General features: G+C 29.9%; 1 long non-coding RNA gene across 3 annotated transcripts; it reads right to left on the bottom strand.

Moving 5' to 3' along the window:
- Positions 1-511: 511 nt before the first annotated feature.
- Positions 512-8,216, bottom strand: LOC126908937 (uncharacterized). Of its 3 annotated transcripts, none has more exons than XR_007704878.1 (3): positions 7,915-8,216; positions 7,716-7,800; positions 512-624 (listed from the first exon to the last, which is right to left on the bottom strand). It is a non-coding gene; the product is annotated as an uncharacterized LOC126908937 (long non-coding RNA). The 3 variants fall into 3 exon arrangements; XR_007704879.1 differs by lacking the exon at positions 512-624 and adding an exon at positions 1,211-1,439; XR_007704880.1 differs by lacking the exon at positions 512-624 and adding an exon at positions 7,356-7,590.
- Between the last annotated feature and the right edge of the window lie 525 nt (positions 8,217-8,741).

Below are 8,741 nucleotides of genomic sequence, written 5' to 3' on the forward strand. Positions count from 1 at the left end.
TGATGAAATGGTTAATTTCATAACAAGTTTGAACGACAAAGAAATATGCGATACTATTCCTAAAGGTGACGGTAATTACATAAGTGAGCTGAAGAATTTAGCATACAATGTTATAGTTGATCGTTGGGCCAAGTCATGGTCCGAGGGTACGCTTCAAATTAATGTGAGTTTAATGAACCTAGATTGTCATTATCATTATTGTTATTAAATTTATAATTTGTTTAGGAAAAAGAAGAAATGTATGACGAAAAGGTCGGTTCGGCATTTTTCAATACAACAATGTTTACTCGAGAAAATAGTTATAGTCCATAGGCTTCAAAATGGTAGAAACCCAATCACGTCAGAAAATTAACTTACATTAATAATTTATAAACAATAACTTTATATATTGTACTAGTTTCTTATAATTAACTTATAATCTAAAATAAAAACAGTGTTGTTATTTGTATATAATATATTTATTTCATAATAATAATAATAATTACAAGGTTAATAATAAATGTTTAATTTAAATTATACGGTCAGTTCCGTCAAAAGGTGTATATATAAATACATTGTCTGAAATTACTAGAGCATATGCAGTTGTATTAGCAGGGAACGCTGCTGATGCTTCAATTTCAATACCTAGGTCAAAAGACGAGACTATAATTGTATCGTTCTGCTTTGACATGTCGATTACGGCAATAGGTATTAAATTAAGAAATTGTTTTTTATTTACTAAAGGCGTACACCAAGGTCTATAATAATAACTCTTTTGAAAATTAACATAGTAGGAAAATAAAATACTAATTAGTTTACAGTCAAAGTTACATCTTAAATCGTTTTATGGGTAAACTTCTGAATTTAAATGGACTTTAAGATTTGTTAAATTATATTGATCCAATTCAGACATTGATTTACTTTCACTATTTTTACGGTCTGTTTGAAAACCCTACTATAACATAACGGGGCTTTTAAAAATTATTACATGTTTTAACGGTCCACGAAAATGTGTCTCTGCTAAAGACCCCTCTAAAATGAGGTATTTTCAATAAATTTGCATATTTACAAAACAAATCACTACTACTTGAGAGATTTTAGACAAATAACAGGCACGATAAGTTGGCCATTTTAAATAAAACATGTTATGCTAAACAATATTACAGGTGGCCAATTCCGAAAAATACGACTACTTAAAAAAAAAATTACAACACTTTTAATGAACGATTCTATCAGTCACTGTGCCGCTGTGTTAGCCGTTTCCACGGTTATTTAATCAGGATGACGGTCGTCACTATATGTTCAATGCTTTAGCCGTGTTAAAGTGGTGTTTAGTTTTTAGTTCGTGAACTAAAAGCGCTAGTAACACAGACTATATGAAAACAAATAGATCACTCGGTCCGAAAACAAAACAGTGCTTTGATTGGCAGCAGTCACGTCAGTGTAGCTCTACGTATGATCTAATTTTAGAAAATATATAACATAGCATTGTAATTCAATTAATTTTTTACTATAAAAAAATATGAACTTTTGAGTAAATCATGCTAAAAAATTTATTTTTTATTTTGAATAATTGTAAATTTATTTTTACAAAAATGTTCTCAACTTTAAAAAAATAGTCTTTAAAACTCACCTTTTAAATTTTCATTTACAATAGCGGTTAAAATTATAAGACACCTTCAAATTTTAGATTTTGGGCTTGTACGCAATCGTACACGTTCAAGTAAATGCATGATACTTTTCTTAATATAATGTGTTCATAAACTTAAAAGGAAACCCCTTATTTTGTATTAATTCCATTTGTAACTTAATTTTTACTTATATTTTCGTTAAAAATGTTATTTTTGCAAATACAAAAATTTCCGACATCAGAAATCATTTTAAAGGCTTCATTTTAAAACGGTCGAAATTTTAAAAGGCTCGCGGGCGAGCGGCAAAAATTTTTCGACTTTCGCCAATAATTTTCCCGGAGTCTGCTGACCGAGTACTTTCGTTGAAAAAAAAAAATTTAATAATCGTAGCACGCTAAGTAATTTTCCCAGAAAAACGTTTTTTTTTCTTGTTCTATTATATAATAAGATGTACAACGGCAACGGGTCACTTTACTCGATAGACGGTGAAACTACGACTAAACTGTAAACATGTATACAATAGGCTGCATTGAGTAAAACAACATAATCGTAAAAGGAATGTGTCCCTTTGACCTTGTACNATATAATTGAAATTTTGGGAGAATTAATTATTTAAGTTTAGCCGTTTGTAAATCGATTCTTTTCGTCCGAGAATAAAGAATAAAAGTTATTTTGTATCTTTTTATGCAGCTGTCTACGACGCAATCACCTTTAATTTAATTTAAAAAAAAAATTAATCAAACAAATTTAATATTATTTTCTATTTTTTTATGTGTGTGATTTTTATAATTTTGATAACGCAACTCTGAAGCTATTTGTTGAACATTTAAAAAATAAAAATGATTAATAGTGAATATAAAATACTAGAAATGATGTTAACGAAAAAATACAAATGCTTGGTCCTTTATAATTTGGTACAAAATTTGGGACTCTAGTATGTTAAAAACTGTGTTTTATTCTCTCTATGACGTCCTCTTTATAAGTGAAAATTTGGATTTGAAATAAGAATCAATAATACATTTTGCAAAAAAAACGCTTAATCTTAGCTCTCGCTGGACCGATTTTGGCGAACAATACGTCAAAAGATCCCNTCGCTCAATCTTAGCTCTCGCTGGACCGATTTTGACGAACAATACGTCAAAAGATCCCAAATCATATCTAGTCAAAGACATTACCCTCAAAAATTGAAAAAAATTTCCTCGTTACGTAAACGAGGGAAATCCCCCAAAAAATTACAAATTTAAAAACNAGACATTACCCTCAAAAATTGAAAAAAATTTCCTCGTTACGTAAACGGGGGAAATCCCCGAAAAAATTACAAATTTAAAAACCGCTTATTTCGACATTTTTTTTATTTAAACTGCCATAACTTTTTGAAAAATGAACAAATCAATATAATTTTTTTTATAGATACTTTAGGTATGTACCTTTCATTTGATATATTTTTGTGACACATTTGACCCTTTACCTGCCCACAGGGGGTTTCCAAAATTACAAATAATTTTTTCTATCCGATTTACCGTTCGTCCGTTACAGCTTGTTAAAGTTAATGATTTTAGGCCAAATTTATACTGTCATTTTACTGTATTAAATACAGAAGTCATTATTTTTATTTGCTGTTGCATAAACCAAATTTTATTTTAAAATCTCTAACAGGAGAAGCGGCCATGGTAATACATAGTTTGGAAACCACTGCGGCTCAATATATAGTAGCACGGAGTAGGCTAATAGAGCGCTATAAATACCGTTAAGTGCTAATTCAAGTTCATGTGCGCGCCCTGATTGATTTGGAGCCACTAAAAAGAGAATCGGGCTCTACGTTACGTAGGTTAACTGGCACTATTGTCAATCGTATAAATTCGTTAGAAACTGTTGAATGGAATAGGTTATGTAATTAAAAGATTTAGAAATTATTCGTAATATAATAGTATTTAATATAAAATGTCAAAACATATAATATAAGAGATGTACAACGGCAACGGGTCACTTTACTCGATAGACGGTGAAACTACGACTAAACTGTAAACATGTATACAATAGGCTGCATTGAGTAAAACAACATAATCGTAAAAGGAATGTGTCCCTTTGACCTTGTACTATACTAACATAAGTAAAAATACATTAAACTGTTATCTTAAATAATATTACTGTACCCAGTGTGTTGTTTAATAATATCAACAGAAACATTAGGTCACAACAGTGCAGAGCCATTTTAATACATTTAATTTTATCAAAGCTGGACCAAACTTCAGTGACGAAATGGTAAGTTTTTTCCGCAGAAGAAAAAGAACCAGAAATTAAAGTTTTTGAAATCTCGTTTTCGAATTTTAGAGGCTGTTAATATGGTAAAACAGGAAAAAGAGTTTAAATAGCCTATAGCAAGAAATAAATTTGTTAGCTCTAACGGATTTGCAGTTACGAGCGAACTAAAATGTTTTGTTTGTAAACAAACGCATACGGTGTATACATGACCGATACTTTAAGTATGTGTGAGATAGAGAATTAAACAGGTAGCTGAGTTAAATCTCTGTAAAATTTGTTTACGAATACATGCAGGCGAACGATGTACACAACGGCGGTGTCTTAAAGAGGCTTAAACACTAGCTTAATACATATCAATTTTTATAATTACTGTATACTTTAAAATTGAATATTAGTAGGAGAGAATATTATTAGAAGTATACATGTATAGTTTTATATAAGAACTCATTATGGATTTTTTTCAAATCATATAAATTAAATTTCTTCGAACATTTTATTTGAAATTTTTTATTATAGCTTCTAATTGTTTAAAATTAGTTAAAAAAGTTAATTTATAGACTCAACTAGAAACATTTTTTGAATTTGTGACTTTCCATTAAGCAATATCAGTCAAGTAGAAGCTGAGAAAAAGTGATATCAGCGACAAAAAAAAATTTAAATGTTTTTTATATTCCTATTAATACCTATTTTAGCTTCGATGCGAAGCTGAGATTATATTAGTTTTACTATGATGTGTTTTTTTTTTGTGTCTGTTAACATTTTTTCTCAGCTCTCACCGAACGGATTTCTTTCAACGATACGTCAAAAGATCATAAATCGTATCTAGTCGAAGACATTACCCTTAAAAATTGAAAAATTTTCCCTCGTTCCCTTCAAATGGGGGAAATATCCAAAAAAATTACAAATTTAAAAATCGGTAAATTTTGTCATTTTTTTCACTTTTTTTTCTTAAAACTTCCATAACTTTTTCAAAAATAAACAAATCAACGTAATTTTTTTTTTATAGATACTCGATAACTTTGTCTATCATTTGGTANTCATAATTTTTTTTTTATAGATGCTTGATATCTTTGTCTATCATTTGGTATATAATTTTTGTAAATCTGACACTTAACCTGCCCACAGGGGGGGATTTAAAATGACAACTTTTTCACAAAAAATTAACTTTTTTAACTTGACTTTTGAAAATGTTCCGGAAAGTCTGACACTTTTATATAAATCTTAAATTAAAGCTAATGTAATGTACTTTAATTTGAAAAAAAAAAATTTGACCTCTGGACTTATCTTCATGGGCGAAAATGGCTACCAAATGCTATTTTTGTGTGAAAATTCTCGATTTTATTTTTTACATTTTTAACTTTATAATGCTATAACTTATTGAAAAGTGTATGNCAAATCGTATCTAATCGAATATATTACACTCAAAAATTGAAAATATTAACCTCGTTCCCCGTAAATGAGAGAAACCTCCAAAATAATTACAAATTTAAAAATGGCTAATTTTCGAAATTTTTTTTACTTAAAATTGCCATAACTTTTTTACATAAGTAAAAATATATAACTGGTCACATAAATATGACCAGTATGAAAGGCTAAGTACGATCATATTTTTGGTGGCCAACAATTGACAAAGACATTGAGAATATGGTTTGTGATTGTTATGTTTATACAAACGCTAGGCCAAATCCACCGAAATCAACAATTACTCCATGGAGATGGCCTCAAAGGCTGTGGACTCGGGTGCATTGTGATTATTTAGAGCCGCACAGAAATAAAATTTTATTGATATTAATAGATGCAACTTCATAATGGTTAGAGACATTTTCGGTTAATTCCATGACTGCGCAAACTGTTATTACAAAATTTTCAGAGTTGATCGCTCGTTTTGGAATTCCGCATACAATAACAACTGACGATGCGAAATGTTTTAGTGGCAAATTCGTTTGCCACTAAAAAGGAGTTAAAATTCGAAAACTACTGTAAAAAATTAGGCTTTAGACATTTAATGGGAGCACCATTCCATTCTGAAACAAGGGGTTGCGCTGAATCAAGTGTCAAAATCGTTAAACAATTCCTAATTAATGCTAAAATAGTTCAAAAAAAGAAAACTGGAAGAAGTTCTGTAATGTTTGGATACAATTCAAGTTGAAACGGAGTACTACAAGAATCAGAAAAGAACAAACTGGGATAACTACAGGGCAGATCTTTCACGTGACCTGAATCTAACCTACAGTTTAGATTGGGGTCAAGACAGAGTACTGAAAGGGCTGTAAATATCCTAGAGGACTCCATTGTCTCGGCTTACAAGAAAAACTGCCCTTTAATAAAAAGAATAGGTACAGAGCAGGGTGTAGATTGGTGGAACGCTAACTTGTCTAAATTAAAAAAAAGTTAACGTAAGCCTCTAAATAAAGCAATGAAATCAGACTTAGAACAACACTGAGAGTCCTATAAAGACGCCCAAAGGAACTACAATTCTGTATTGAAATAGTCCAAAAGAGAAAACTGGAAGAAGTTCTGTGAGAAAATACAACAATTCCCTATAGCAACTAGACTTCTGCGATCACTAAGGAATGGACTAAAGATGCAGGCTATGACGAAATTTTTCCTGTACTTCTGGCAAAAAGGGTTAGAGCTAATTTTGGAACAGCTCAATGAAACCAAAATAATCAAGAGTTAAACAGGGATACCCACAAGGAGGGGTGTTATCTCTCTTGCTATGTTATCTAGTTTTAGACTCACTTATTAAAGGGTGAAACCTATATTGTTACACACAAGCCTATGCAGATGACTTGGCTATAGTAGTGGTGGTTAAATTCCCAAACACAATTATAGATATGACACAGCAGATACTGAACACTATACACATATGGTGTAGTAAGTACAACCTAACTGTTCATCCAAACAAAACAGAGGTAGTAATGTTTACTAGGAAAAGAACAGTCTTGATACACTTAGCCTGAATATACAAGATATTGGCTTTATGTCAGAGGTGAAATATTTAGGTATTATCCTAAATAGTAAGCTAAAATGTAATTCACATGTTGAGTCAAAAGTCAAAAAAGCAATGAACACACTGTGGACTCACAAGAGAGCCCTGGGGAAACAGTTAATCGATAATGTCCTTCACTAATCATAATACAAGCAATCATGTCATAGAATATTCATTGCTATTATGCTAATTAACCAAATAAATATTATACAACCGAAACCTCATTAGTCAAATTTACCAATCAACATTATTATAAAATTAAAAATTTTTTATATCTAATATAATAATAATAGAATATATTTTGAAGAATAATAAAGTAAAAAAATTATATATAATTCATGAATAAAAATGCATCTCACAGTTTTTCACTTCTCCTATTAATTTAATAAAAGTAATTACGACGTTTTGCAGTGTAGCTGACGTAATCTTACAGTTGTTAGACCAATCAAAATTTTATGTAAGAAAAAGGACAAAAAATAGATATTTAAAAAAAAAAAAAATAATATATATTTTTTTTAATTAGATACAAATAAAATATATGCTTTAAACATAGTCACTGGCATAATAACGTTTTTCTCTTAAGATGGGGAATATTTATAAAAAGAATTTTCACTTCTTCTTGCCAGCAAAAAAATATTATAACTTCACAATATAATTATTTTTACAATAGGGATATTGGACACTCATACCACCCCTCATGATTACACCAGTGAATGAAGACCACAACTAAATATTATTTTTAAATAAGTAACATACAAAATTCAATATTAAAATCAAAAGTTTTTAAAGATATCAGATCATTCTGTATAATTATACTATTCTTAAAACAATTAATATTTTAATTAAAATACCTCAATAATTCGTGGAACCCATCCCATACGGTTGCTATAAGGCGGTATTTTGACATCATACCGCTGTGTTGGAGCCGGTAGCATACTGTATAACACAAAAAGTATTCAACAAATAAATACCGAAAAATTAATTCATTCAAATGTAATGTCATGAATAAATTCATTAACGTCTATAAAAATGATATAGCTAGTAACTTACCTAAAGAGAGACATTTTAAAAGATAAATACCATTACAAGAAAGATGAAATAGATTAATTAATTATTTCATTAAAATTAAAATTAAACACAAAAAAAAGATATAACTTCTTGAGAGACTTTACACAAATAACAAACACATTGAGTTGGCCATTTTAAGTAAATCATGTTACGCTAAACAATATTACAGTGTGACCGATTCTGAAAAATTTACAACTTAAAAAATAACAATATTTTTAATGAACGACTCTATCAGTCACTTTGCTGCTGCGTTAATCGTTTCCACGGTTATTTCTCAGGTTGGCGGTCGGCACTATATGTCCAATGTTTTAGCCGCATTAAAATGGTGTTTATCGTGAACTAAAAGCGCTAGTAGCACAGACTATATAAAAACAGATAATTCACTTGGCTGACAAGGGGAGGTCACGGTGTGGTACCCACCGATTTTCATAAAATGTATATAGATCTATTCTATATTGACTATTTAATCACCTTTATTTCGAATTTGTTGCCAATGCCCCCCCTAAGTCGAGAAAATCGACTTTGAAAATTGTTGTTTAACTTTAATAGAGTTAATTTTTCAATTGGGATAAGGTCGTACTATTGTCTAATGGATAGCGCGTGACAGTCCGATTATGGGGTTCCGAGTTCGAATCTCTGAACGAGACATGAATTTTTTGCATTTTTTTTTCACTTTTTTTTTTTAATTTTTAACTTTTATTATTATATTACTATTTTTTATTTAACTTTATGTCTCTAAAAGACTATTTTTAACACTTTCAACATTTATTATTCTTTGAATCATCAAATGATCAAAGGTATAAGTTTTG

This window comes from Daktulosphaira vitifoliae, unplaced genomic scaffold (genome assembly GCF_025091365.1).
Source record: "Daktulosphaira vitifoliae isolate Bord-2020 unplaced genomic scaffold, ASM2509136v1 Scaffold_46, whole genome shotgun sequence".
Classification (NCBI taxonomy): Eukaryota; Metazoa; Arthropoda; class Insecta; order Hemiptera; family Phylloxeridae; genus Daktulosphaira; species Daktulosphaira vitifoliae.